General features: G+C 36.8%; 1 protein-coding gene across 24 annotated transcripts in view; it reads right to left on the reverse strand.

The window, feature by feature from the left end:
• The window catches only part of ASNS (asparagine synthetase (glutamine-hydrolyzing)), a 145,687-nt gene that overhangs the window by 29,798 nt on the left and 91,540 nt on the right, over positions 1 to 24,349 (reverse strand). For 14 of the 24 annotated variants that reach the window (XM_072764357.1, XM_072764371.1, XM_072764370.1 and 11 more), the window contains one exon: positions 4,982 to 5,108. The gene's annotated coding sequence lies outside the window, so the exon portion shown is untranslated. Of the gene's footprint in view, positions 1 to 4,973; positions 5,109 to 24,349 lie in introns of all 24 variants that reach the window. The other 10 variants (XM_072764378.1, XM_072764369.1, XM_072764381.1 and 7 more) reach the window with 1 other exon arrangement.

Consider the following 24,349-nt stretch of genomic DNA (forward strand, 5'->3'; position numbering starts at 1 on the left):
GTGTTGAAGAAAGGAACTTCATCCTTGCTATTAAGAGGTTGTCCAGTTTCCTGTTATGTAAGAGAAGGTGCTTCTGTATTTCTTTGCATTTCTTTTGGGTATAAAATCACTACTAGGTATGACTATTGTCTTCTACATTTTATTTCCCCTTCATCTTTTAATTGTAAACTCTGACTTTTCAAATCAACTCAATTACTACCTGGCAGACTTGCTATTGCATAAATACTTATTGAATTGTGAAATGGTGAGTTGGAGTGGAATAAATGAGAAGACTAGAATGTTCTCTTTTCACTGTAACAGATTTGATGAAATTTTCCTTGTAGTGCACAGGAAAATTACATTACATTCTTACGTTGTATATTCTTACACTGAATGTAAGAGAAGTATGTCCTACTTCTCTTAGAGCTGATGTCCCAGCCTTATGTTATTGAGTTGAGAAAGGAGTCTGGTACCAAGTGGTGAGCTCCTAGTAGCTCCATTAAATCATATTAACAATGCTACGTTAGGAGACTAGAATATTGTGGTCTACTCCCAGATACAGAAATAGTTTATGATGTGTTTCTTGGCAATTCACACAATCTTCTTGGGTTTCCACATTTGTAAAAAAAAAAAAAAAAAAAATAGGGCTGAACTACATAAACTTCCTGATTCCTTCCAGTCTTAGAGCTCTAATTGCTAAAACTAAATGGATGTGAGGTACTTAGGGAATTTGAGTGTAGGAGAAATTAACACTTATTGACCTTTACTCCCAAGAACCCTCATATTTACATTGCAAATAAGATTTTTCCTCCATTTAAAGATAATTGAGAATCAGAGATAAGATGGGACTTGCTCATGATCATACAGTTATCCAGGAATAGACCCCAAATGGATCTGAACCCTGATTCCATTCTCTGCCACCCCACGTAGCCCCTTATTCAGGAGACTGATCTCTATAAGAGGATAGTCCTTTTTACTGCAGGACCCAACAAGCGCAGGTTGTGCAACATTAAAATACAGTATATTATTTAACATATACTTTACATGTATATTACTATACATGTAACATATACTTTACAGTATATTACTTTACATATACTTTAGCCTTTTTCCAGGCTTCGCTTGCATTTTTTTATTGGAAACTAACAAATGACCAGATGTATCTTTTTATTATTTTAATTGAAAACAAGGAATTCACACCATAATAAAGATGTATTTTTTTTATTATTTTAATTAATAACACAGAATTCATCCCATTCCCATTTCCGAAAGCCCCCGGTGTCAGTAGCCTCATCTTCTCCCATCCCCATGTACGCATCTCCACTCTGTCACTCATGTATTACTCAAGTTTATCATGTAAAATTAATGTCCCCTAGGTATAGAATCTACATCCAGGGAACAGCTCTGGCTAGGAATATTAATTAAGAGCTTTCATGTGAAAATGACCTAGTTCGCATGTAGTTATGAATAAGAGTGTCTTTTCACATCAAAAACTGAACAGTTTCACATAACAATAGTTGTACATTTAGTTACTCATCGAGAGAAATAAGTTAAAAGCCACTTAAATGTAGTAAAGGTCCTGAAACTCATTTTGTTTTCTTCAGCATAACAGCATCTACGTACATCTTAAAATATAACTCTTCACATATGTTCATGATATTTCTCATAGGCAAGGCAGGGAAGGCCAATTATAGCATGAGAATATAAGGATAATGGAAATTACAGTGGAGGTGACAAGGGCCATGAGAAGTTTTTAAGTGGAAAATGGAATGATCAGATTGACTTTTTCAAAAGCTAACCTTGCTGGCTGTGAAGAAAACTAGCTGCAGTGGGAGCCCAGTGGCAGGAGGTCAATTAGAAAGCAGAAGAGAATGTCAGCAGCACTGGGGTGCAGAGGGACCTCTGCCATAACTTGGGGGATGAGGTACATGGACATGAGGGAGAGGGCAAATCCAGAACATTGAAGTCTTGGGTAATGGGCTGAAGGAGAAACCATGATAAGAAATAAAGACAATCAGAGGAAGAGATATTAAAATAGAGACATTTGGACAGTTAGGAAGAGTTTGGAATGAGGAGCACAGAATATTGAGTTTAGCATAGTATCTATTAAGATAGAAATGCCTGAGCTACATTTATTAGGCAGTTGGATGGATGCACCAAATTGTAAACTCAGGTAATCTGAGAGTTTTAAAAGACAATAAAACACAGTAGACATAACGTCAGCTTTAGAGTTAAACACACGATGGGTTCAATCAAAGTTCTGCCATTATTAATTCTGTGAGATTGGATAAAATTTGAAGACTTTCTGAGCATAAACTTCCTCATTTGAAAATGAAGACATGTTCAATATATATTGAAACATACATTGTAATAATCAACTGAATATTTGGTGTGGACTGAATGAGACAAAGCAGATATATCAGTGAGCAAAGTGCCTAGCAGATGTTAGTAATTGTTCTGTAATGTTATATGCTACTTTGACTACATAGGTTATTGAACCACAAATAAAGGTAGGAATTGAAGACAGAGGTTTGGACCTGGTAAACCTGGAAGTACACGAGAGAAGATATTTAAAGGCAGGGCCTTAGGGATGCCAACTCTGGAGGATCAGGCACACTAGGAGCAGGCAACAATAGACTGAAGGCATAGAAGGGGAAAGGAGACTCAGGAGAGTATTGTGGCCTGGAAGCCAATGGAAATAAGCAACAAGTAGGGGGATGGATCAGAATCATTGAATTAAGAAGTTATGGAGCAGAAAAATAAGTTACATTTGCTCATAAGGAGGTCTTTGTTGACCTGAACAAACAGTACTTTGATGAAAGTATGTAGTAGAAGCAATACTTAGAGACAGCACTTAGCTTTCCTATAAGCTTGAAGGCTTTATTATTAAAAAGAAATATATAATTCTAAGAGAGAGAATATAATCTAGTTTTAAAACAGTAAGGGGTTAATTAATAGTATTAACACAGCTGAAGTGAATCTTTCCCCTCATTTGGTGATCTTGCTGTTATGTTTCCCATCTTAGCAAAAACAAACACGAACACATTCTTGACTCTGTGACACTACCTCTTCCTCTGCTAATTGCTCCTTTTCTCTCTTTACCTTCAATGGTGAATCTCTTCCAATAGTTTATCTCAATTCCCCATTTCCAGTGTTCTTCTGTTCCCTCCTAAACTCACCCCTAAAGAATTTGTCTCCCACATTCTAAAAATTACCTGTAATCCCCACATTGCAAAAATCCAAAGATCATTCCTCAGTCATCACCTCAGTTGACCTGTCACCAATATCTGATACAGTTCATCAGGGAGAGGAAGAAGCAGTCTCCCCACTGAGCAGGCAGCTTGACATGGGGCTTTATCCCACACAGGGATCATGACCTGATCATGACTGACTAAGCCACCCAGGCACCCCGATCACTGTCTTCACTTTAAATACTTGGCTTTTAGGAGACAAATTCTCTTGATTTTCCCCTTTTCACTAGCAATTCTATCTCCTTTGCTGGTTCCTTATCATCATCTTAATATTGGAGAGCCCCAGAGCTCAGTCATTGGGCATTATTATGATTATTATTATTTTAAATTTATACTCACCACATAATCTATTCTAGTATCATGACTTTAAAAAATTTACATGACTCCCAACTTTATATCTTAAGTCTGACCTCTCCAGAAATTCCAGAATACTCTATCAATCTTTGTTTCAACATATCTATTTAAAATTATTTTAAAAACAATAAATTTTTGAAATGCATATCAACTAAATGAATGCTTATTAGCTTTTTCAAGTATGTGGAACCCTTTACTAACATCAAAAAACTAAACCATCCACATGAGAGTAGTGTAATTGAGTACCGCTGATAACAAAATGTATAATGAAACCATCTACTATTAACTTAGTCTCACCTTACATTCATATTTCATTCATCATTACATTAACTTGAAAATCATTTTTATAGATTTATCAGTTACACTATTTTCAATCTACAGACAATGAGACAGCAGCATCCAGATTCACCAATTCCTTGCTATATAATTCCCAAACTATCCAGGATCAATGCCCCACAGATTGAAAAACACAAGTGGATTACTAATTAATTTATATGCATACTCAAATGTTTATGTTCAAGACAGACCCACTATTTAAACTTTATGTAGGTTGGCACTGAGATTCCTTATTTCTGTTCAATACATTACTTATAGCAATTATTTTTTCAAGCATTAAAATTCAGAATGGGAAAAATGTAAAACCTCATGTTTAGCCCTCCAGCTACCAGTCTCCTCTCATGATTTAATAAGGGTACCACATGTGTCTGTTCATACCCTAAACACAGTTCAAAAGGTTCAATAGCAGAAGGTAAGATTTGAGGATATTTAATATACCATTAAATTGCCATGATGTTTTGCTTTGTGGCATTTTGACCAGCTAATAAGTCTCATTTCTCTTTGTGCAAAAAAAAATGAACTATTAGCATGGTCCTCAAAAGACAATTCTTGGCAAAAATAAGATGACAGCACGATGTAGGATGTAACTGAAGTATAAAAAACTAAAAGCAAGAATTAAAAGAAAATAAAAGAAAAGAGACTAGTTAGGAGGTGACAGAGGATAGAATTGATGGCAGGGATGTACAGACATTCCTGGATGTGAGAGAGCAAGACCTCAGCAGGTAAAAGAAACAATAAGAACAGGGACACGCATAAATGGCAACAGCTCTATGTGTGTGGCAAAAGCCAGTTATCCCTGCCATTGGTCCATATTGAAAACAGTACATGCTGAAAACAGCAATGATAGTAAGATAGGCCTGCTGAGGTCAATTCTCCCATGCCCTGCTGCCTCCTAGTTAATCCTCCTCTGAGACCTGTGCAGATAGTCACAAATGCATTTCCCTGTTGCCCCTCACATGATTGGTTTCTTGAGGTGTTTTTCCTTCCTTATTTCCATATACTTAACATTCTATGATAATAAAACCAAATGCCAACCTAGATTCAGGGCTTCACCTTGGTACCTGCAGTTCTTGGCGATGCCTGAAGGTGTAGTCCCTTTGGGCCTCTGTTCCAAGATACTGGACTCCTAAAATCATTTCATCTCTTATTGGAGCACTCCATGTGGCACCTGGGGTAAGTTCTGTAGGACTTGGAGACAAAAGGATAAGGAGAGTGAGTAAGAAGGATTCTAGAATGACTTCCAAATGTCCATCTGTGTGTCAATGGTGATACATTAATAATATGAGAAATAAACTAAGGAGATTTTTTTTTTTTTTAACTAAGGAGATATTTGAAAGGATGTAGGTTCAGTTCTGTCCAGGTCAAAGTCAAAGTTTCTGGGAGGTATCTTGGTAGCAAACGAGTAGTAAATTGAACATAAGGATCAAGATCCCATTACCTGGTATGCATCAATAGCATGAATCAAAACCATCTACCAAGATTTTCTTTCAGTAAGAAAAAGGAGGGTCAGAGCCATCTATATTTGAAATAATTTTTATAGATTCCACTCAGGTGCTCCAAAGCTATGAAACCCTTGCCTCAGGTTCAAGTAAGACATTGAAATTCACAATATATTGGGCAGTATATGTTAAGTTTAAAACAGTGGTCTTGCAGTCAGATCTGGGATCTAGTCCCAGATCTTTCAAGCTATGATTTGAACAAGGTACATGACTTTTTTTATCTTCATGCCAAACAAATATACTAATTTTAAGAATGTTGTAAGAATTAAATGAGGTAAAATACATTAAGAGATAAATACAGTTCCTAGTACATGATAATGTTACCAAAAAATAGTATTTTTTGAAAGTAATAGGAATATTTGGAGAATGGAGTCAATCATCCTATAAAACCAGAAGTAAATATTAAAGACCCAGCCTTGCAAATGCCAACATTTTAGGAGTAACAAGAGAATTATTTAAGCAAATACACTACAAAAGTATAAGCAAACAGCCATAGAGAATTCACGAAGGTTGGTGAACTAGAAGCAATGCAGGAAATTATTTCAAAATCATGGGATAGATCAATAGTATCAATATGGGGATTAAGAAAGACTAAAACTAAAATTTTATCATGGACTAGATAATGAGGAATTCACTGGGGATGGCATCCTGAGCTGATTTCTGAACAGCCTTATGATCAGCCATTGGTTTTAGTTTCAGGTTGATTGAGATCTTCTCCAAGAGCCACCATATCATACCTCTGAAATATTTTTGTTCTAGGTCAAGTGGACCATTTCACACATTGGTAGTCAAAAACCATAAAGGAACAGAGAACTTGTAACTTCATCAAGCTAATAAAAAAAGGTCTGATACGCTATTTTATGTCTCTTGTACACATGACAGAATGTAACTTAAGGTAGCTTTCATTATAACCCAGCTCAAATTGTTCCAGCAACTAAAATTTTCTATCAAAAATTAACTAAGGACTCTGGAGAAGATGGCAGAGTAGGAGAATCCTAAGCTCACCTCACCCCATGATAGAACTAGACAACACCTACATCTGTGTAAATAACCCAGAAAATGACCAAAGACTGACAGAACAGAATTTCCACAACTAAATGTAGAGAAGAGGCCACATTGAAGAGGATGGGAAGGACAGAGACATGATTAGGAGCTCAACAGGCCTGCAGATTGGTCTGTGGAAGGAGGGATGCACAGGCAGAGAGTGGGGAAAGAACATATACCCTAAGCATGGGGACCGCACACAGAGAAGACAAACCACCATAACATCTGGCTTTGAAAATAAAAGGAGCCCAATTTTCCAAGTTCTTACAATCAGAGAGGCTTAACACCTGAAACTTTAAAAATCAATGGACTTAGAGGCCAGAGTCTCTACCCTTAAAAAGACACAAGCAAAGCACAACAAACAGCCCCACAGAGATATAGCATAGAAGCAGCAGTTTGAAAAATGCCTAAGGTTTACAGGAGGGAGATTTGTTTACTAATCTAAGTGTATGTGATGGCAGGAATCATTGGGAAACTACTCCAGAAACAAAAATAACTTTCAGGCACCATTTCCTTCCCTTACCCTCCAGCCTAAATACATAAACACCTGCAGGAATCAGCACTGTGTCAACACTTGCTACCTAACTTGCTAACACCACTCACTCTGTACCTGTGCATTTTTCTTTGGATCCACTCCATCCAATCCAGCCTACCTTGGTCCAGAAAGTACCAGCATGAACCCCAGCATTTTCTTGTGGACCTGCTCCTTCCAGTATGTATTTGGCTGGAGCCCATCCAAAGATGTACCATAAGCCTGGCAGTGTGCAAGCAGTCCCAACAAAGACCAGAACCACTTCAAAGTGACTCCTACCCTAGGAAGACAGGGAATAACCACACACACCTGTCCAACTGAGGCAAGAGCAGTGGGCTGGGGGCAGACATCTGGTTTGACTGCAGGCCTCATCCACCAACAAAAGCTTCTCAGTGGCCACAGAACGGCCCACTAACAACACAGGGACCAAATCTTGCCCACAACAGGCAAAGAGAGCCATTGCAAATGACTGGACTGAAGGCAAAAGCAGCTTAGCCACAATAGTAGGGCACATATAATACACAGGAGACATCCATGAAGCACTAGGTTCTGGTGAACAGAAGACATTGCACAGCAGGGCACTACAGGACCTCTTCTCCTTAGGGCCATTACTTTCTTTTTAAAAAAATATTTATTTATTCATGAGAGACACAGAGAGAGAGGCAAAGACATAGGCAGAGGGAAAAGCAGGCTGCCCATGAGGAGTCTGATGTGGGACTCAATTCCAGGACCCTGGGATCACAACCTAAGCCAAAGGTAGATAACCACTGAGCCATCCAGGTGCCCCAAGGCCACTACTTTCAAGAGCAAGGGATGTAGCTGATTTTCCTGACCCATAGAAATATACACAGAGAGTAGACAAAATGAGGAGACAAAGGAATATGTCCTAAATGAAAGAATAGGACACAAATACAACAAGAGACCTAAACAAAATGGAGAGAAGTAATATGCCTTAATAGAGAATTTAAAGTAATGATCATAAAGATACTGATAGGACTTGAGGAAAGGGAGGAGTACCTCAGTGAGACCCTCAATAGATAGAAAGCATTAAAAAAGAACCAAAGATGAAGAACTCCATAACTAAAAACAAAAATACACAGGAAGGGGGGCACCTGTGTGGCTTAGTTGGTTCAGTATCTGACTATTGATTTCAGCTTAGATCATGATCTCAGTTGTAAGACTGAGCCCTGTGTTAAGCTCCATGCTGGGCATGAGTCTGCTTCATTCTCTTTTTCCCTCTGCCCTTCTGCCCTGTCTCAGGTTCTCTGTTGCTTTCTAAAAAAAATAAATAATAATAATAATAATAATAATAGAGGAGAGGGACTACATAGTAGACTAGAGGAAGAAGAAAAATGGGTCAGTAACCCAGAAGAAAGACTATGGAAAACAATTGAAATGAACAGGAGAGAGAGGGAAAAAATAACAAAAAATGAATGTAGACTTACAGAACTCAGCACCACTATCATGCAAAACAACATTCACATTATAGGGACTCCAGAAGAAGAGAAGGAAAAGAGGGCAAAAAATTTATTTGAAGAAATAATAGCTAAAAACTTCCCTAATCTCAGGAAGAAAACTGAGATACAATAATAGTAGGGGACTTTAACACTTTAACATTAATGGGTAGGTCATCCAGACAGAAAATCAACAAGGAAACAGTGGGTTTGAATTGGACTACATGGATCTAACATATGTTCAGAACATTCCATCTTAAACAGCAGAATATACATTCTTTTCAAGTGCACATGGAACATTCTCCAGAATAGATCTCATATTAGGCCACAGAACAAATCTCAACAAATTCAAAAATATCAAAGTCATTACACGCATCTTTACTTACCACAAAGCTATAAAACTAGAAATCAACTGCAAGAAAAAATCTGGAAAGAACCGCAAATGGAGGTTCTAAACAAGGAATGGGTCAACCAACAAATGAAAGACGAAATAAAAAAATACATGGGGACAATGACAGTGAAAGCACAATGGTTCAAAACCTTTGGGATGTAGCAAAAGCTGTTTATGAGGGAAGATTATAGCAAGAAGCAAGAAAAATCTTAAAATAAAGAGCTTAGCCTTACATTTAAAGGATCTAGAAAAAGAACAACAAACAAAACCAAAAACCAGTAGAAGAAAGGAAATAATAAAGATTAGAACAAAAATAAATGAAATAGAAAATAAAATAAATAATAGCACAGATCAGTGACATCAGTAACTGGTTCTTTGAAAAGATCAACAAAACTGATAAATCTTTAGTCAGACAGATGACAATAATGACAACAATGACAATGATGATGATGTAAGGAACAAAGAGGACTCCGATAAACAAAATCAGAATTGAAAGAGGAGAAATAACAACTGACACCACAGAAATATAATTATAAGAGAATATTATGAAAAATTATATGCCAATAAACTGGACAACTTAAGAAGAAATGGATAAATTCCTAGAAACACATAAACTCCCGAAATTGAATCAGAAACAATAGAAAATTTGAACACAGTGATTACCAGCAATGACAATGTATCACTAATCAAAAACTCCCAACAAACAAAATTCCAGGACCAGATGGTTTCACAAGTGAATTCTACCAAACACTTAAAAGAAGAGTTAATACCTATTCTCAAACTATTCCAAAAAATAGAAGAAGAACAACTTCCAAATTCATTCTAGGAGGCCTGCATTACTCTGATACCAAAACTAGATAGACACTACCAAAAAAAAAAAAAGATAATGACAGGCCAATATCTTTGAAGAACATAGATGCAAAAATCCTCGGTAAAATACTGGCAAACTGAATCCAACAAGATATTTAAAAATTCATTCATAAAAATAAAAAATCTTTAAAAAACAACAACAAAAAAGAGGTACCTAGCTGGCTCAGTTAGTGTCATTTGGTGGAGCATGTGACTATTGATCACAGATTGTGAGTTCAAGCCCCACATTGGGTATAGTGATTACTTAAAAATGAAAAATCATAAAAATAAAATCATTCACAATCAAGTGGGATTTATTCCTGGGTTGCAAGGGTGGTTCAATATTCGCAAATCAATTAATGTGATACATCACATCAATAAGAGGAAGGATAAAAATCATATGATCATTTAATAGATGCAGAAAAAGCATTTGACAAAGTACAATAACCATTCATAATAAAAACCCTCAATAAAGTAGGTTTAGAGGGAACATACCTCAACATAATAAAGGACTTACATGAAAAACCCACAGCTAACATACTCAATGGTGAGAAGCTGACAGCTTTTCCCCTAAGATTAAGAACAAGACAAGGATGTCTACTCTTACCAGTTTTATTCAACAAAGTACTGGAAGTCCTAGCCACAGCAATCAGACAACAAAAAGAGGTAAAGGGCATTCAAATGGGTGAAGAAGTAAAACTCACTATTTGCAGATGACCTGATCTTGATATAGAAAACCCCCATAGACTCCACCAAAAAACTACTGAAGCTAATAATTCAGTGAGGTCACAGGATACAAAAAATCAATAAGCAGAAATCTGTTGAATTTCTATACACTAATAATGAAGTGGCAGAAAGAGAAATTAAGAAAAAAATTCCAGTTACAACTGCACCAAAAATTATAAAATTCCTAGGAATAAATTTAACCAAGAAGATGAAATGCTTGTACTCCAAGAATTATAAAATATAAAACATTGATGAAATTGATGACACAAACAAGTAGAAAGATACTCCCTGCTCATGAATTGGGAGAATAAATATTGTTAAAATGTCAATAGCACCCAAAGCAATCTAAATATTTAATGCAATCTCTATCAAAATACTAACATCCTTTTTCACAGAGATACAATAAATAATCCCAAAATTTGTATGAAATAAAAGACCTTGAATAGCCAAAGCAATCTTGAAAAAGAAGAACAAAGGTGAAGGTATCAGAATCCCAGATTTCAAGATATACTACAAAGCTGTCATAATCAAAACAGTATAGTAGTCGCACAAAAACAGACACATAGATCAAGGGAATAGGAGAGAGAGCCCAGAAATAAGCCCACGATTATATGGTCAGCTAATCTATGATAAAGGAGGCAAGAATATTTATAATAAAACATAAAGGAGGCATTGTATATTCTTGCAAGGGGAAAAAGACAATCTCTTCAACCTGTGATATTGGGAAAAACTGGATGCTACATGCAAAAGAATGAAACTGGACCAATTTCTTACACCATACATAAAATAAACTCAAAATGAATTAACGACCTAAATATGAGCCTTGAAACCATAGAAATCCTAGGAGAGAGCACAGGCAGTAATTTCTTTGATCTTGGGCATAGCTCCTTTTCTAGATATGTCTCCTAAGGCAAGGAAAACAAAAGCACAAATAAACTACTGGGATACATCAAAATAAAAAGCTTCTGCACAGCAAAGGAAACAACAAACAAAACTAAGACAATTTACTGAATAGGAGACATTTGCAAATGACCTATTTGATGAGGGGTTAATATTTAGAATATATAAAAATCTGGTACAACTCAACACCAAATAGTAATAATAATAATAATAATACAATTACAAAATGAGCAGAAGATATGAACAGATATTTCTCTAAAGAAAACATCCAAATGGAAAACAGACACATGAAAAGATGCTCAACATCACTTGCATTTTGAAATGCAAATCAAAACCACAATAAGATATCATCTGACACCTGTCAGAATGGCTAAAAAAATCAAAAACACAAAAAACAAAGTGAGGATGTGAAGAAAAAGGAACTCTCATGCATTGTTGTTGGGAATGAAAACTGGTGCAGCCACTCTGGAAAATAGTATAGAGGTTCCTCAAAAAATTACAAATAGAATTACCATGTGATCCAGTAATTCCACTACTGGGTATTTAGCCACAGAAAATCAAAACATTTATTTGAAAATAATATATGCACCCCTATGTTTATAGGAACATTATTTACAATAGCCAAGATATGGAAGCAACCAATCTGTCCATTGATAAATGAATGGATAAAGAAGATGTGAGATATATATATATATATATATATATATATATATATATATATCTCACATGTGTGTGTGTGTGTGTGTGTGTGTGTGTGTGTATACACAATGGAATATTATTTGGCCACAAACAGAGAATGAAATCTTGCTATTTGCAACAACATGGATGGATGTAGAATGTATAATGCTAAGTGAAATAAGTCAGTCAAAGAAAGAAAAATTCCACTGATATGTGAAAATAAAGAAACAAAACAAAGAAAAAAAAGAGACAAACCAAGAAACAGACTCTTTTTATTTATTTATTTTATTTATTTATGATAGTCACAGAGAGAGAGAGAGAGAGAGAGGCAGAGATATAGGCAGAGGGAGAAGCAGGCTCCATGCACCGGGAGCCCGACGTGGGATTCGATCCGGGGTCTCCAGGATCGCACCCTGGGCCAAAGGCAGGCGCTAAACCGCTGCGCCACCCAGGGATCCCAAGAAACAGACTCTTAACTATAGAGAACAAACTGATGGTCACCAGAAGTAGGTGGGGGGATGGGTGAAATGGATGAAGTGGATTAGAGTATGCTCATCATTATGAGCACTGAGTAATGTATAGAATTGTTTAATCACTACATCGTATACTTGAAACCAACATTGTGTTAACTATACTGGAATTTTTTTTAAACAAATATGAAAAATTAAAAATAAAAGCTATCTTGATACAACATTTTTTAAAGATTTACTTGAGAGAAGGAGAGAGAACAAGCAGAGGGAGAAACAGGCTCCCCACTGAGCCCTATGTGGGCCTTGATCCCAGGATACCAGGATCTTGACCTGAGCCCAAGGCAGATACTTACCCAACTGGGCCACCCAGGCACTCTATACAACATTTTTTAAAAAGAATTAACTAAGGACAGTTTATTAGTGTGATTCTCAGCCTTTGACTAGTGTATACTCTCTCCTTTTCTGTGGTATAGTTTTGATAAGCAAAAGTCTTATTGTAAATCCTGAGTCTGAGTCTCAATTTAAACAACAATGTGATATATAGCCTTGTCTGGATGTGAAACAATGAAGGTTGGCTGAGGTGAAGTATAGGTCAGAGACTGTGAGCTCAGGGTAGGACTCCTTGATGAACCTACATTAGGTTCTTCTTGAAATCCCCTCTGCATATCCTCTCAGCAAAGCCTTTTTTTTAAGGGGGACTAAGAGGAGGAAGAGGATGAGAAGTTTAAGAATTGTTAATCTATAGAATTTTGTGTGTTTTTAATGGTGCTCCTATAACATACAGGATAGGCAAAAAGAAAAAGGAGATTAGTGGTTGCCTAGGGCTGGTGGTGATAAGGGCATGAAGGGAGAAGTCGTTAGAAAGTGGCACCTAAAGGGTACGGCTTTCTTTTTAAGGTGATAAAAATATTCTAAAATTGACTATAGTGATGGTTAAACAGCTCTACAAATATACTAAGAACTATGGAATTATAAAGTTTAAATGGATGAACTTTATGGTATATAAATTATTTTTCAATAATGCTGTTATCAAGAAAACTGGTGTTGTAGTACAGGAGATTATGTGAAAATTCGGTTTCCTTGTTATGACTCCTGTGACCATGATGTTCCTTCCCCAGCCCTCCCCCAACTAAAGTTATAAAAACACATGGCATCTTTAGCCTGTAAAGCAGAAAGAGTATATCCTGTGGCATCCCCATGAGACTGAGTGAAGACCTCAAGGAAACATCTATGCTCTTCTGGGAGATTTAGGACAAGTAACATCAGGACTTGGATACACACTGGTAAACCACCCAGTCAATGCTCTGTGGAAAGACCCTCCTTCTCTGCCCCTAATCACACCCTACACCCTCAAGTGTCTCTGGAAGTAATACTAGATAGTCATAATCCCTAGACAGATTCATAAATATATAGGTCTGGATTATAAAGTACAAAGTGGGAGATATTGATGGGGAAAAAAATGGCTCACATAATAAGCAGAACTTCTTGTCATATATTCTAGAAGATAAAATTTCAAGGTTTCCTTAGACTACTGCACTCAGAACAAACATTGTGATTCTTTCACGGGGTATTTATGTTTTACTCCCCTAGACAAATACTGTGACTTATTTTTAAATCTTAAAACAGTTTATTGGATAAACAGCATAATTTCTTTCATTTATAGGCAGTCTCCTTTATTTTTTTAAAAATATTTTATGTATTTATTCATGAGAGACACAGAGAGAGGCAGAGACGTAGGAGGACGGAAAAGCAAGCTCAGGGGACCCAATGTGGGAGTTAATCTCAGAACTTTGAGGTCATGCCCTGAGAGGAAGGCAGATGCTCAACCACTGAGCCATCCAGGCATCCCTAGGGAGTCTCCTTCCTCAAGGGACACCTGGGTGGCTCAGTGGTTGAGCATCTGCTTTTGGCTCAGGCAGTGATCCTGGGGTCCCGGGATCAAGTTCCAAATTGGGCTCCCTGTGAGGAGCCTGCTTCTCCCTCTGCCTGTGTCTCTGCCTCTCTCTCTGTATTTCTCTGAATAAATAAATAAAATCTTAAAAAAAAAAAAAAGCCTTCCTCAAGTTTGTCAATTTAGGAGGACTATAAGCTATGCCCTCTATCAGTCTTCCCTCTATCCCATCCCCCCATGTCACAAAATCCAGTTATGTCATAAGGACTAGGATTTCCACTTAGAGCTGTACATGCTGTGATAGGCAATAGACTTGACTTAAAGTAGAAAGGAAAGAAAATAAAATATGAGCATGTTGGTAGATGGGAAGAATATGGAAAGGTAGAAGCTAACGTAGTCTCAAACAGTTGGGTGAGTTGAGGTAGTACATTAGAGGGGGCTTGTCACATAATCATCATAAACTTATGAAGATTTATATGAACTTATATAGATTTATGTATGTAAAATTATAACAACTTTGTGGCATGTGGCAATTTACGAGGTCTTTAAGGAAAGGGGGACAAAGGGGACTCCATCTATCCTAAACTGCTCTCAGCCTTCCCTCTGCTTCTTCCTGCTTGTCCTGATATTTCACTCCTGTTGAGGACATTACCTTATGGACCAGGTCTCCAAATGAGGCAGAGCCTCTGTTGTACCTGTCAGGCTAACTCTACCCTAAACTATAGGCTGAGAAGCAAGAGTCTGAGGAAGGAAGCAACAGTTGGCAGGAAGGATGAGGGCAGGGGAGAAAAACCAGCAGCTGTGTCTTTGAGCCAAACTGTCAGGACACAAATGAAAATCAGAATAATAAAAATCCAGGGCTTAAAAAAATAAAAGAAAGCGAGTGTCAACATAAAAACCTGCACACAAATGTTTATAGCAGCTTTATTCATCATAATTGTCAAAAAATGGGAAACAACTAAGATATTCTTTAAATGAATAAACAAACTGTGGTATGGCCATACAATGAAATATTATTAAACAATAAGAAGAAAACCATCTACCATGAAAAGACATGGAGAAACCTTAAATTCATATTGCTAATTGAAGAAATCAGTGAAAAGCTATGTACTGTAGGATTCCAACTATGTGAAATTCTGGAAAGAGTGAAACTATGGAGACAGTAAAACTACCAAACGTTTGTTTCCAGAGGTTCAGGGATAGGCGGTAGGGGTGTTTCAGTAAAGCACAGGGCATTTTTAGAGAAGTGACACTATCTTGTATGATATTGTAATGGTGGATATGTAATATTATACATTTGTCAAAACCCATAGAAATATAAAAAAAAAGAGTGAACCCTCATGTAAACTATGAAATATAGTTAAAAATTATCTTCTAATACTGGTTCATCAGTTGCAAATGTATTCTGTTAAGGAAAAATGTTAGTAATAGGGGAAACTGTGCAGGGATGGAGTATATGGGAACTTTCTGTACTTTCTGCACTATCTCTGCAAACCTAAAACTGTTCTAAAAAACAAAGTCCTTTAATTAAAAAAAAAAATCCAGGGCTGATCTGTATATTTCCAAATATCTGCCTCACCCATTACTTGGAGGTTGCCTGGTATGTGGCTCTATGAAACAGGGAGCTCTTGCATTTGCTTATATCACTTTGGGAAGTAATTATAAATTCTTATTATTATTTCACTTCCAGTCTTATTTCCCATATCCCTAGATTATAAGTTTTTTGACTCATTTCTTTCTCACCGATGATGTCAAACACAATACTTGAAAGAAAATTTTACTCCAGACATATTTGTTGAATGAATGATGGATGAGGACAGTTGGAATCTCTCTTCAGCAGATTTCCCAAAGCTATCCTTTTGATCCCCAGGCAATTCCCTTCTTCCTCTGTGTTCTCAAGCTCTTCTCATTTCCAGAGTTATCATTCCATCATAAATAATATTATTCAGCAGTGTTGATGTCTAATACCTGGATTGTACCTTAAACCAAAAGAACTTTAAAATTCTGAATTTAAAACCCCAGGTGAAGTCCAGACATGGACAATTTTTAAGACTTCTCCCAGGTGATTCTAGTGTGTTACAAATTTCTAGGAGATATTTCCAATAAAATAAATATTTTTATCCATTACTGATACCAGCAGCACCAGCCCAGTGCTCAGAATTAAGAAGATTCTCACTTACTTGTTCCACTCAATCCAGTTAATATCTCTTTAGCATTTTTTTTAATTTTTATTTATTTATGATAGTCACACAGAGAGAGAGAGAGAGGCAGAGACACAGGCAGAGGGAGAAGCAGGCTCCATGCACCGGGAGCCCGACGTGGGACTCGATCCGTGGTCTCCAGGATCGTGCCCTGGGCCAAAGGCAGGCGCCAAACTGCTGCGCCACCCAGGGATCCCTCTCTTTAGCATTTGATTGAAGATCAGTTTGCCATCACTAGGGATGGACAATATTAAACTAGAAGAAGATTCCTCAGCCTATGCTCAATTATATAACAATTTCATGATGTGATCAGATCTTGCATGACTTCTTGGTATTTTCACATTTATGAAATAAGAGACTAGACTAAATAAGGGTTAAGTTTTCCCCAGCCTTAGAGTTTAAGCACTAAACAGATGTGAGCTATTTGGGTTCATGGTACCACAGAAAGAGAAGTCAAGATTTATTACTCTTTTCAAGTTCAACTCTATCTTTTTTAAACTCTCAATAACCTTACAAAGTAGGCTTTATTCCTGTATTAAAGATAAGGAAACTGAAGTGTAACATTTGGTGACTTTGTATCAAAGTTTTAACCCAAACACATCCAACTCCTGAGCCCACTACACAAGGAAATGATCTATTTAATCCCTTTGCTTTGGTGATGGTGTCAAATGAACAGGTGGTTACACAAGGATAGAAAACAGTGTCCATCCCGTTTTCAAGATAGGAGACAACTGAAGACCAAACCACATTGGATACAGTTTTTTAATGAAATATCACTTTTTTCCTTTTTATTTCATTCCTGCTTCTATACTGAAGCCTACCATAAGGGAAAGACATATTTAAATGTTCTTTCTGATAAGCTATTAAGAATAAAAATTATTAGGAATAAAAAATTCTTCCCTACTTTGGAAAGATCTTAGGGCTAGTAATTCCATGCACACCTAGGTTCAACCCCCGATACCCCCCCCCAAAAAAATCAGTCCATTACTCAACCCAGGAATGACTTTGGTTCCAAGTCCTACCAGGTTTAACCTTGAAACTACAATAGTTAATCATGTTCATTAAAACTTTTAAGTTCTAAAATCCCAAAGAATGGTTCTTGATTGATCATCATTTCATAAAACGTATTGGCAGATCTCAGCATTTATTACTTATGAGACACTCTTAAATATTAAAAAAATTGAAGTATCCCATATGAAAGTAGTTGTACTTTTAATATCTCATTGGTTGAGAAATTCACAATGATAAAAATCCACTATATTTTTAGCAATAACTTGAAATTATTTTGTATTTTGTTCCTTATATAGCATGTACATACATCTGAAAAAGCAATCATTCACATATGTGTAAGACAAATCTGATCAGAAAATATAGATGGAGTCATTTGTGAATGACCTTGAAAGAATGCTATGGAGACTGGTAGGCAACAAACACTCAAGAAGCCATGAGAGGTTTTAAAGCAAAGTGACAGGATCAGATTGATTAAAAATATCTGTTAACTGTGCAGGACTAATGGATTGTGGAAAGACCAGCCCAGAAAAATCAATTAGGAGACAGGAGATGTCAGCAACATATACTTGCCATGACATCTGTGAACTAAATGCTGCTAGACATGAAGAACAATTTGACAGGGGATAATAGGAAAGAGTCCAGGATGTTTCCAGATTTGGAAACTATATAGAAGATCAAATCATGAAGTACAATAAAGAATACAAAAAGAAGAGATGTTTTGTATTGTTAGGTTTGGGGGTAGGAGAGGTGGAGGGTGGAATTGGAATAAATGGGAATTTTGAAAGACAGTAGACCACAGGTGTTAATGATGATAGCTTAGGATTTATATGGGTCTGTTTTCAAAACCAAATTCTACCACTTGCTGATTATGTGACCTTGGACAAAACCTGTAACTATGATGAGTTTGTTCCCTCATTCAAAAATAGGGATAGTGATAATATATCACAATATGAATAAAATTATATATACACAGGGCTTAGAGATGTGTTGGTGCATAATGATCTCATGATCAGTGCTAAGTGCAATTATCATTATGTAGATTTTCAAACTATCAGAAATTTCTGAGAGTTGAAGACATGCAAGTTAAATTGAAGAAGCAATTTTCCACCCTGAGATACACAAGAGAAAAATCAAAGCAGGGCTCTGTGGATGTCAAGACAAATGAGAGAGAAAAGTGAGAGAACTATAAGAGGCTGGTGACTTGAAGCCAACAAGGTAAGGCCCTAACAGACAAGGGAAGAGCTGAATATCATTCTAGTGTTCACTGAGTGTTGGATATAAGGATGAAAAATTGACCCTGGATTTGTCAGTGGGTTAGTATTTATGTCCTGAATTAACAGCAGTGTGAAGAGACATGAGGGTAGCAGCAATATACGGGGGAATGGGGTGACTTTTTATCAACTTTTAAGAAATTATAATTTAAATTCAAAACAGGAAGACCCTAATGCAAAGCAAGGAATGAGCTGGTTCAACAATGAAAAGGTAGAGGGGAGGGGCATTCCACATACCCTTTTCCCTCCCCTTTCTATTCTACTAATAAATTATGTTAGTTATACTATCAAAATAAATCCCAAGTCTATAATAAGCCTCTTTTCTGGTCTCTATACTACCACCAACCTGGTTCAGATACTATTATCTCCTTCTTGAACTACTAGCCACTTAGCATCCTGGTTTCATGTTACTTCTCTGAGAAACTATTCTCTATGGAGTTATCCAAGGAATCTTATAATTGTGAACTAGATAATATTCCCCTGCCTCAAATCTTCCATTGTTTCCCACTGTGTTTAAAATAGAATCCTCACTATTTATGGGGGGTGTCTATGAGACTCAAGTAAATATACCCCAACTAGCTCTTTTACTGTATCTCCCTTTATATGCCCCTTTGGGTACCAAATTTAGCCCAATGGCCACCTTTCCTTTCTACTGGCAAAGTAATTTCCATTTCTCTTTGCCTTCACAGTTCTACAGCTATCTGAATCATCTTCTGCCTCCACCAACCAGTACCATTTCCCCAATCCCCCATATCTCCCAGACACACTAACACTTTGGCAGCCAGCCCACTTAAGTCCTCCCAAAATAACCTTCTGGTGTGCCAGAGAAAAGTATAATAATCATGTCCAGTAAGAGCCCAGGAAATCAGAATGGGAGACCCTGGCTGTCTTTCTTCCCAGTGTATACATTGGGGCCTAAAAGCTTTTCTCCCAGAAAACTTGAGGAAGCCACAGTTGTACCATATCCAGCCTGAGTATTCAAGTGGAACAGGTAAAGACCTAGTCACTATAGCCTCCTGTCTCTGGCACTCCTGCTAGCCAGCTACTCATTCTGAATTTAGAACTGTGATATTGACCAAATGTCTTCCAGGCTTGATACTGAATAAGCTCCCTTGGCAGAGAAGCCATAATGTATGGTAGAGAGGATGCACGGTTAAGTTACTGTATCCATTGTCTGTAAAATAGTTACATTGATAGATTATCTTGAGAATTTAAAAATAATGTTTATAACACACCAAATGTAGTCCCCAGAATCAGGTAGGAATTTGACAAATGGCTATTACTATAACTAAATAAGATTTGGTATTTGCCCTCTGAATGTACACACTTAGGTTGTGGATCAGAGTCCCTACAGCTAGATCTCAAAGAACTGGAGACCCCCTAGCTTCCCTCTGCTCCACTTGAGACTTGAGGCCACTTCAGACCAGATACTTCCCTGCTTTCCAGATAAGTCACCCACTGTTCTGCCTTACAGGACCACATGGGGGTGGGGGAGGGAGGAAGTACAAAAAGAAAGAGACAGTTACTGAAAAGATTGTAAAATAAAACTTTTAAAAATATTTCTATCATCCCTTACCAAGATAAATGGATCTTTACATTTTAGGTAATGAACCAACAAATTCAAAGTGAAAAAAAAAGTTTCTTTATTCTTTTGTGGTTCACAGTGCTGGCTGTGGTTGAATAGCACTTGGAAACCATAAAACAGCAGATTCTGGAATCTTACTCCAGAGACAATGAGCCCATAGCTCTGGAGAGGAGCCCAGGCATGGGTATATTTCACATTTTCCCTGCTGACATATACAAGTATTCAAAGTACAAATCACTACTGATCTCTGCTCAGAGCATTTAGGAATAGGGGCTTGGAAAGAACAAGAAAAATGACAGCAGGTGCTTAAGATTATAGAATTCTGCACACTTTCTTCCTTTTTCTTTTCTTTTCTTTTCTTTTCTTTTCTTTTTCTTTTCTTTCTTTCTTTCTTCTTTCCCTTCCTTCCTTCCTTCCTTCCTTCCTTCTTTCTTTCTTTCTTTCTTTCTTTCTTTCTTTCTTTCTTTCTTTCTTTCTTTCTTTCTTTCTTATAGACAGAGAGAGAGGCAGAGACACAGGCAAAGGGAGAAGAAGGCTCCATGCCGGGAGCCCAATGCAGGACTCGATCCCGGGACTCCAGGATTGTGCCCTGGGCCAAAGGCAGGCGCCAAACCACTGAATCACCCAGGGATCCCCTCATACACTTTATTACAACACTGTTTATATACTAAACTTAGAGAAATTATTATACTTGTTGTTTATAGAAAAAAAAAGCCTCTGAATGTTTATTAGCTAACAGGAGAAAGGGTGCCTAAACAGGGAAATGGCAAAGGGAGCTGTGATAGATACGGACAAAGAACTGTCAAAAAAAAAAAAAAAAAAAAAGGAAGAAAAGAAAGAAAGAAAAAGAAAGAAAGAAAGAAAGGAAAGAAAGAAAGAAAGAAAGAAAGAAAGAAAGAAAGAAGAAAGAGAAAAAAGAAATGTCCTAACGAGAAGCCTTCTATCCTGCCACCATCACCTCTAAGTCGGCCCAGTCCCAACCCCAGCCAAACATTCTCTTTGACAGCTGTTGAGGAAGCACAGTAGAGGTATGAACTCTGCAAGGCCAAGTGTGCCCCTCTTTGACACAGACACTGAGAAGTCTAGAGGAGAGGGAGCTTATGGGATAGCTAGTCACAGCTTCTCCCTCTGGAACTCCCATCTTGTTTAAACCTACTACTAAGCAAAATCAACATTTTTATTAAGGAGAGGATACAGAAAAATTAGAATGCTCATACGTTGGTGGGAATATAAAATGGTTTGGTTACTGTGGAAAACATTTTGGCAGTTCCTCAAAAAGTTAAATAAGAGAGCTGCCATGTGACCCAGGAATATACCAGAAAGAATTTGAAAACACACACCTGAAGCAGTAGATATACAAGAACATTGGTAGTAACGCTATTGATAATAACCAAAAGGTGGAAACTGATCAAATGCCCTTCAATGGATGAATAACCAAACAAAACTTGGGTATACACATACAATAGAATGTATAGGTACACATTTAGGCATAAAAAGAAATAAAGGGACGCCTGGGTGGCTCAGTGGTTGAGAGCCTGCCTTCGGCCCAGGGAGCAATCCTGGAGACCTGGGATCTAGTCCCACATCAGGCTTCCTGCATGGGGCCTGCTCTCTCTCTCTGCCTATGTCTGCCTCTCTCTCTGTGCGTGTCTCTCATGAATAAATACATAAAATATTTTTTAAAAATAAAAATTAAAAAAATGAAGTATTGATATTTGTTACAACATAAATGAACCTCAAAAACACTATAAAAGTGAACAAAGGTCACATGTTTGTCATTCCATTTATCTGAAATATTCTAAATAGATAAATCCATAGAGACAGAATGCAGACTGGTAGTTTTCAGGGAATTTGGAAAAGCAGAAGAGTGAGAAACCACTTAATGGGCAAGAGATTTTACTTTGGAATGATGGAAGTATTTTAGAGCTTGACAGGAGTGATGGATGCAAATATTGTAAAGAATTTTTTTTAACTAAAAAGAAAAAAAGAACTTTTTTTAACTAAAAAAAGAAAAAGAGAATGGAACCCCAAATCACAGTAATGGCTGCAGGAAAGAAGTAGTAAGGATGAAAATACAATACCTTGTAGCAGTATGAATTGCAAGGTATTATAAATTTAATACAATGACAATTTGTAAAGAATCAATGTTCACAAACAAAACTGGTAACTTCTCTGTGTAATTAAAATGGAATTTAAAACATTATACTGGTTTGTGGACAAAATTTTACTCACCTCTGAATCCTGTGTTTGACAAAATAAGAGGATACTAAACTCAGAAGATGGCTCAGTAAGGATGGCAAGGTTCTGGGGGAAATTATTTTTATGCCTTTTTACAGGGATTTAAAATACTGATTTCTAAGAGAAGTTAAGTAATTTTTCCAACTACATGTAATCATAAAAAGTTAATTAAAAATTTCAACTTAGGTTTGTCCAAATCTGGAGTCCACTCTCCTTCTACAAGAATTTTCTAAAATTGTAGAAGACTAGTATCTCATCTATAACACTACCAACCTAGAAGTACTGTCTAAAGATAGAATGGCTTTAACTAGAATAAAAAAATAAACATCTTCTTTTAAAAATTAAACAAAAGGAAATTATATATGTCTATCTTTTCCAGACTCACTTCCATTTACAATTTAGAGACCCATTATACAGGCTCTAAGAATTTAGCAATCTTTTTAAACTGAGCCATGGAAGATTCAGAATAAAATCCTCCCCTTCCAAATAAAGGCCAGGGCCAGTCATCATCTCTCAGATATACCCTATAGTATACGTACACTCTTAGCTTAAATGAATACATCCTGGCTCATCCCATATTAGTTATAATAATTAAAATTGTTTAAAATGTTGACATAGTTGGTATATAAGTCTACCAAAGAAGCAATGAATCCAGTGCTTCTTAACCATTCCAGTTTATGAATTACTTTTATAACATCATGAAGTTACACAGATGTTTTCCAAGTATATACATCATACTAATTAATCTCTTGAAAATCACTTCTGAGAATATATATGAAAAAATGACCTTAGAAACACTTCAAAAAAATTCCTATTTTACTGATCCCAGAGATACACAATTGTTTTTCAGAGATTCTTCAGTCTACAAACAATAGTATAAGAGCATTAACGCTATAGTCCATGTCCCACAGACTAGAAAACACTAAGCTGGATTCTCATCTTTGGTCTCACCCCCTGGATGCTGGGCCCCATTATGGCTTTCATGGGTCCTGAGCACTTTTGCCCTCATGGACCTTTCCTCTATAAAAAATGTTAAAATGTGTATTTTATAGTTGTATTGGTATACAGAAAAATATATTATTATATGTTAAAATATTTTATTTGACCTAAAAGTTTATTCTTTTCCTTCTGATTTTAAAAGAAATGAAAACATTTTCACTGTGTGTCCTCAGCATTTTCTCTAATAAAGAAGCCAGCAATGCCAGGTGTTAAGAACCTTCAGGATTATGAATATAGCAAGTACTCGTTAATCACTCAGTTGTTTGTTAGTCAGTAACTGAAAGGATAGTCCTATTTTTCTTCTATCTTCAGTCTATGGTCTATAAGGACTTCTTTTTCAGTATTAGAAATGCAAGTTTGAGAAAGCAAAGTTCTGGGCAGCCCCAGTAGCCCAGTGGTTTAGCCCTTCCTTTGGCCCGGGGTGTGATCCTGGGGACACCAGATCGAGTCCCAAGTCGGGCTTCCTGCATGGAGCCTGCTTCTCCCTCTGCCTGTGTCTCTGCCTCTCTCTCTCTCTCTCTCTCTCTCTGTGTGTGTGTATCTCTCATGAATAAATAAATAAAATCTTAAAAAGAGAGAGAGAGAGAGAGAAAGCAAAGTTCTATCATTCATTCTCCACCCTGCCAGTTGTCTCCCACGATTCCTTAAATGTACTGATGGCTTCCAAATAATAATTCAACAGGATGGAAA

Source organism: Vulpes vulpes, chromosome 7 (assembly GCF_048418805.1).
Source record: "Vulpes vulpes isolate BD-2025 chromosome 7, VulVul3, whole genome shotgun sequence".
NCBI classification, from domain to species: domain Eukaryota; kingdom Metazoa; phylum Chordata; class Mammalia; order Carnivora; family Canidae; genus Vulpes; species Vulpes vulpes.